Below are 7,876 nucleotides of genomic sequence, written 5' to 3'. Positions count from 1 at the left end.
AACACACTCGCGCACACCCAGCACACAACACACACCAGCACACGTGCACACCGACGTCGCCGCCGGTTGAGATGGACGGTGAGGCAGCCAACAAGCGGAGGCGGCTCGAGCCAAAACCGCATCCGGCAAGCCTGGACTTCATCAGCAGCCTCCCCGACGACATGCTGCTCGTCATCATCGGCCTCCTCCCCACAAAATCTGCCATGCGGACCGCCCTGCTCTCCCGGCGGTGGTGCCCCCTCTGGCGCTACGTCCCCCTCAACCTCACTGTCGACAGCTGCCTCTGCGACGGGGATTGCAAACGCATGGCCACAGTCTCCAAGATCCTTTCACCGCACCCTGGGCCAGCCAGACGCCTTGACATCCGCATGTTCAGTACCAACTGCAAGGTCTAACCCAAGTTCGACGAGTGGTTCTTATCCCCCGCCCTAGATCAGCTCGAGGAGCTCAGCTTTGAAGCTGGAAAATGTCTCTCTCTGCCGCCGTCCGTGCTCCGCCTCACGCCAACGCTGCGCCACACCAGCTTCAGCTCCTGTTATCTTCCCCAGATTAATGCCGCGCCCGCCCTTCTTCTCCCTCAACTCAAGCAGCTCGACCTCTTTGACATTGTCATCTCGAAGAAGGCTATGGAGCACCTGCTCCGCAACTGTACTGCGCTCGAGTACCTTCGTCTTGAGCAGATCCACGGGTTCATTAGCCTCCACATCACCTCGACGAATCTCTGATGGATTTATGTGTCTTGCTGGCTCTGAAACAAGACATCAATTGAGAAGAAATCACTCCAGCTGTTCCATGGTATGGTCATTGAGAATGCGCCTTTCCTTGAGAGATTGCTTGTATCGGATCTAGAAGGTCCAACAAAAATCAGGGTCATTAACGCGCCGAAATTGACAGCGTTGGTGTACTCGTCTGCCAAATTCTCCGAACTCTTTATTGGATCCGTAATCGTTCAGGTAAAACACCCATCTTCTTCTCCGTCTTCTTGAAATTCACATTTTTTAATTTCTTCTTGATGTATTTACGACCGTCTTCCAGAAAACGATTCCCACAAGCTTGACCCAGTCCACGCGCACAGTGAAGATCTTAGCACTAAAATCTATCGGCCCCAATCTGGATCAAGTTGTTGGATTCCTTACATGCTTTCCGTGCACGGAGAAGCTACTCATCGAGGTGAAACTTATTTCCTATAAGTAAATGGTAATCACAACGTAGCTCAATTTTTTTCGTAATTTTCCCAAATTACGATGACAAGTGTAGTGTTCAAAACTGCATCTACGCACTGCACCAAAAGAAATGTTTTTAGTATTTTTTCTCACGTGATCACCTGCATCGTTTTTATGATGTACTACTATATAGCCTAGGCTAGTCATAGTGGAAAGTAACTTAGACTACTCCAGTAACTCTATGGTTACCCTAAGAGCAAGTACTACCTCTGTCCTGGTTTACTCTTCCAATTTTGTAGTATCAAAATTTGACCATAGATTTAATTGACAAAATGTTAATGCATGTCACTAAGAACTATATCGTTGGATTCGTATTTGCACATAATTTCAAATGGTGTAATTTTTAGTGACATGCATTGGCATTTCCTTAGGTAAATCTGTGGTCAAAATTTTATACTAAATACGAGGTAGTATTCCCTCCGTCCCAAAATTCTTGTCTTACATTTGTTTAGATACGGATGTATCTAACACTAAAATGTAACTAGATACATCCGTATTTAGACAAATTTAAGACAAGAATTTTGGGACGGAGGGAGTACAAAAGTGGGCTATGTAGGGCAAAACATGTGCCAAATTCACTTGTGATGCATTTGGCATTGATGCCCCTCCATTGCTCACCTGGTGCCCCAATCTGGATCACCTACTTTGCTACAGTGCCAAATTAACTCACGCAATGAAAAAACACTGCGTGGGAGAGAGAGAGAGAGAGGACTGAGGTAATAAAAAACACTTGTTTGGGAGAGTGAGAGGCTGGTGTAGTTGGTTTGATTGATTTGTTTACATGTGGGTCTGTGTGCACAGCGGTGCCAACTCTCTCACATCACGAGAGCGGTGCCAAAATCTTTTGATTTGACATCGATGCGTATTATGTGGCATACTTTTGCGAAATATGGCATTGGCCACATAGTGGAAGGCAACAAGCCCAAGCTCTTCACGTGCTCCTAGTTAAATGAGAGGAAACAGAAAGAGAGAGAGAGAGAGAGAGTGAAAAAATATCACTAGCCAGCCAACCCTATCGCATGAGCGAATGATATTGGTACCTCTTGATGACACGACAATCTTATGCAGCCAGCTGCTCTAATATGTTATCTTCTTTTGCAGATACAAAAATACCCGAAAGTGAAAAATGTGTTGCACTATAATAATCTCATCGAATGCCTTGATCTCCATCTTACTGAAATTGATTTGATCGACTACCGAGGCAGCACATCTGAGGTTAAATTGGCCGGGTTCTTTGTTCTGGAGGCAAGTGTGCTCAAGGTAATGAGGTTTGGCGTTCTCTGGCCGGCGTGCTGATCACCGCAAGCGTCTAAGCCTAAATGACAAAGTCTCCGCAGAAGCTAAATTTGTTTTTGAAACATCAAGTGGCCAGAGACTCGAAAACTTATTTGCCCATTAATGACTTGTCAGGGCGGTGGATTTTGGTTTGTACGATAATGCTGCATCCACGTAAAGTAACGGAAGTTCTTATGTAAACTTCCTAGTAATTCCCTCTTCGTAGGTGCAACATTACTCCTAACATTTGTAATATCAGTTTGAAACTTGTAATATTGCCGTGTCCTATTCCTACATTTTCAAAATCCTGCGAATCAAACAGGTCCTGAGCTGGTGATGATGTTGTGCCTCCCATCTTTCACCAATAGCCGTTGGATCTAGATCTGACGCATACAAACCAAGCTTCTCCATTTTTGCAAAAAGATGCCCGCACTTGTTCCCTATTTACAGACAACTCCTTGTCTCTCACAATCAGCCTTATCTCCTCCCCACCACATCTAGAAGGTCGTGGAAAAATCTGGCGCGATGGCCGCTGCCGGAGCCGTCCACCCCCAATCTTGGTGTTCCGTGCAATGCACAGGCATCTACGCACGGGAAATTATGTCGAACAGGGCTAGTTGTAAGCAGGCTAGCTCTACAGCCATGATGATAGTGACTGCAGATGGTGAGGCTGACTATGGTATGCCGAACACGGTGCCTATACTCAGGTGTCATCTCCCGCGCAGGGTCTTGTCACTTCACTGTGAGGAGCAGCACGTAATAATTTGACCAACGGGTAGTACAGTGCTAGTACTCCTACTACTACATTGGTACTACTACTACTAGTACTAGTAGCACCACCGTCTAGATTTAGGAGTACTACCACGTCCATCTAGATTTTAGTATTTGACTAGCAATATCTAGTAATGCATGTCACAAAAAATGTACTACTCCCTCTGTAAATAAATACATGGTGTTTTATTCCTATCGGTGAGAGAACTTAATGTTTTTTTGCTAACTAGAGTACTAATAGGATTACATGCAATGAACTAAACACTGCATGTCATGTTTGGTAGTCTCAAGTCATTGAAAGCATGCACGGCCCACATCTCTCATTGGTTGATATGTCACGAAATAAGAAACAAGGAGGGAGTTAATGCATCGTGCCTAAGTATTTTGGGATTATTTGGTTTTCATAAGGTGACTTACACAACAATTTTTTACATGCATTAACATTTTATTAGTTAAATCAAAGGTCAAAACTTGGCGCAAAATGCAAAGGGGACCAATAACCCAGTAAACATCAAACTTCTCTCGTTTGGCCCCAACTAGAGGTCCGGTGAGATGACTATACTGCACCAGCACGGAGGGGGGCACAACTTCATTGACTTACGACAACTGCCTTTGGGTGAATGACACGTGGGCCCAGGGGGTGGCTGGCCCACCTATCATACAGCCAAAGGCAGGTGCAGTAGAGGGCCGAGGAGTAGTACGAAATCCTATGCACCTACGCACGCTAACCAAGGGCAAGAGTGATCACTTGAATCGCAAGATTAGTTGACTAGTACTTGTAGAAGCTAAGCTAGACCCATGGAGGCATTGAGCGCGAGCATCAGCCGGCTGTGCCAGATGGTCCACGATGCCGGCCTGCGGCCCGGCACCGAGGAACGTCTCCAGGTAGTATTACTTGAGGCCGCTAGGGCAAGGGGCCGCTTGGACGACAGCTTCGTCTCCTTGTTCGACGAGGTCCTCGTCGGTTTCCTCAACAAGCTCACCGTCGTCAAGAAGCTTGCGGACGACTTTGACGTAAGCCTCCAGCTGATGCGCCCAGGCTCTGCGATGCCCGCCGCCCTCAACGACCACTATGGTGACAACCTCTTCGACGCACTGGTGGCCCTGCGACTGCCCGCCGTCGCGCCAGAGAATGTCCACCTCGAGGTCGCACTGGCCGCGCAGCACCTGGCGCAGCAAGACACCATCGACATAACCACCCACGTCCACGCGCAAATCGTCCACAAGGACTACTACATGCAAGAGGAGGACGATAGGACGCTGGCCTTCTTGGACCGCAGGGCAACCTTGGACAGCACTATTCAGAAGCACGTTGAGCTCGCCGCCAACGCCGCTGCTCCTCACATGTCGGTTGGTGACCCGTTGCACTAGGGCATGAGGATGTCGTTGATGGATCCGTATGTATTTTTATCTTTCCGTCAAATCCATGTAGTAGTATATGATACTACAGTAATTATCTTACCTTTCGCATCAACTTCATAATTTTCGTATGTACTCCATGCATGAACGGCGCCAGAACCAAACTTCTCATTACTCTAGGCAAAATCATTATTTCTATCTATCGGTCGCGCCATGGAGCAGAACCAAATTTTACAAGTTACGAGTTCAAAAGGAAAAGCCTGCCATGTTCACGTCGCACCCCCACAAGGTTGGTCCGGTACGCCGCTCAAGCGGGAATGTGTGCGGTGTTGCATTTTCACTTACAAGTGGGACTGCAGTTGAGCAAACCGACTATCGGTAAACCCCCACCCCGCCCACCGCGCGATGGCTAAGAAAATAGGAGGGAGAAGAGATGGCTGTAGCATGAACTCCAAGAAAATTGGTGTCGAATGGGACTCGTGTGGGTGGCGTGTGCCGTACTGCTAGACGTGAATGTTGCCCATGCCACCCCACTATATCGAGCCTATATCGAGGTAGGTAGAACAAATTTCCTGCAGTCCATGCTCAACCCTCCTCTATCTCTCTTCTCAGCCAGCCAGCGGACACGCGGAGCCCATTGTCTGTTTTCTCACATGCGGCCCCACATGTCAGTGAAAACGCAAGAGGACCCACTGAACCTGCACATCTTTCACCTCGACGTGCTGGTGATGAAAAACAAATCCAATAAAGATCTTCGGTGGCCACTTTTGGAGTTACTCAAGAGTAGTAAGATTCTATTTACAGTTTAACCCAAGATGCACATCTCGTGGCTTCAACTACCACTCTATTTTCTTTCATGACACGACCTGGATGCTGGATGTCCCACGTGTCGGCAAAAGGAGGAAGAACCCGACCAAATCTTCGGTTGTGCTCTCAGATTAGACTAGTTGTGCTAACTTAAAAATTTTATTGTGTACTCCCTCCGTTCCAAAATACTTGACTTCCATTTGTCCAAAAATGGATGTACCCATATACTAAAACATGTCTAGATACATATATATTTTGACAAATAGAAGGCATGTATTGTGCAACGGAGGGAGTAGAATGGATGCAAGTTTTTGTATTGGGAAGAAGAGTACATCCATATATTGATAGAGCACAATTTAGTAGATGTTCTATCACTTTTAGCTAGCACAGAGGCTAGAGATGAGATTAGTGCACTTGTTGATACTCCTACTAGAATAGAGGCTAGACATGAGACTAGATGTGAGGAAGCAACGTCTACTTCTTTACACTCGAAGAATAAAGAAGCACGCAAGATCGAGCCTCCGCAGATCAACAATGAATGCATCGAGAAGGCACTAATCCAACTTACAAGAGTAGTAAAATGTATTATTGTGGTTCTTGTTTTCTTTGGTCTTGCTTTTCTAGCCAAAATTATCGTTGGAGTTCGTGCAAAACGGAGGTCCGTTTGGGGTCGTGCGTTGGAGTTGGCCTTACAAGTGGGACCACAGTTAAGGAAACTGACTATCGGCAAACCCCCACCTCGCCCGCCGCACGATGGCTGAAGTTAGAGAAACGACGAGGTTGAAGAGATTGCTCTAGCACGGACTCCAAGAAATAATATGGTGTCAGATGGATGTCGTGGTGGTGGCGTGTGCCGTACTCCTGGACGTGAATGCTTGTTCTGGCCCATGCCACCCTACTACTCCTACTACTTACTCCTACTATATAGTACTAGTATCGAGGATTCGAGGTGCTGGTTACGTACATCGAACACATTAACATATGGCTATAGTAAAAACACCCGCCCGACGCGCGAAGCACGTGAAGCTAGTACAAATAGTGTACTACTATTGTTGATTGGCCTCATCCGATAACCTATTGCAATGCACGTACAATTATGTATTCGGAAAATAATTTTTTGCCTCGTCGCACCACTCACTCAGAGAAGCGACTCGAAAGCCATTCATAAATTTAGTAAGTTTATCACAGGCATATCATTTTATTACATACAATAGGTCATCAACCCACATCGATAACGAGGATACATTATAAATACTAAATTTTTCACCACACAACAAATAACAAGCAATGAAATGAACTTCAACTCAACCATTCCTCGGTGTTGGAAACACTTTCTTTGAACCACAAGTGATTCTCTGGGACGGGCCATCGATTGTCGATCTGGAAACCAACGCAGGACTGATCATCCAGGCTGAAGCGGCCTACTATATCAGTACCAGGGTAGGCAACCACCCAAATGTCCGAGGTATAGACACAGTTGCTTCTCATAAATGGTACTGTTAACGTTGTGGCAACAACAGTTGGATCACCTTTCACCATCATCGGATAGTTTTGTCCAAGGAAGAGCGAGTTTTCTCCAAGACTATCAATTCTGTACCAGGGAGAAGGAGTTGGCGCTTGCACACTAGTATCCATCCCAAATACCATGCAACGGGTGTTGGAATAGGTCCCGAGAGTGCGACCATGGGAGACTACACCTGCTTCCTTAGCAGTAACATCATCAATGGGCTGTATACACACAAGAAGAGGTGGTCCATTGGAATTAGTTGCCAGGCGCCACAGAGTATATGGGCGCTGCTCGTCCTCATGCTCGTGATCATCACCATCATCATCTCCCCCTTGGTTATAAAATTTTTCAAGTATAGGTGGTGGGATGTTCACAGGACCTTGGAAACACAAGAAGAAGGTTAATTAGTAAAGGGAAACTTGCTAACCCGCATGCATGTGGATGAAACAATTATAATTACGGTGGAAGACAAACGTACCGAAACTACGAGGATCCCATGCAAAAACAGTGCCACGAGTGGTGGCAGCAAACACAAGGCCCTCGTATTGAATTGCATCACACTACTCATCCATGTACAGAAACTGATTTTTGAGCAATATCCATCGAGTCGAACCACGAAGGATGGCAACAAGCTTGTCGAAGATAGCAACAACTTGATAGTTGTTGTAATTACAAGAGCGGTTGGGAACTCGACAAATTGCTATCTTCCGTAGAAGACAGTCACCATGATTGTATTTGAACGTGCATACAATACCGGTGTGCTCAACCTCTGGATAGTCTGCTGAGAATTTTGGAAGTGGAACCCGGTCATGAGTGTACACATTCACAAGTTCCCACTCGCAGTTGGACCTGATGTCTACTACACAACCTTCTTCTTGTAGACGTTGTTGGGCCTCCAAGTGGAGAGGTTTGTAGGACAGTAGCAAATTTCCCT

The sequence above is a fragment of the Triticum aestivum genome, chromosome 4A, assembly GCF_018294505.1.
Source record: "Triticum aestivum cultivar Chinese Spring chromosome 4A, IWGSC CS RefSeq v2.1, whole genome shotgun sequence".
Lineage (NCBI taxonomy): Eukaryota > Viridiplantae > Streptophyta > Magnoliopsida > Poales > Poaceae > Triticum > Triticum aestivum.
This window is presented reverse-complemented; position numbering follows the sequence as displayed.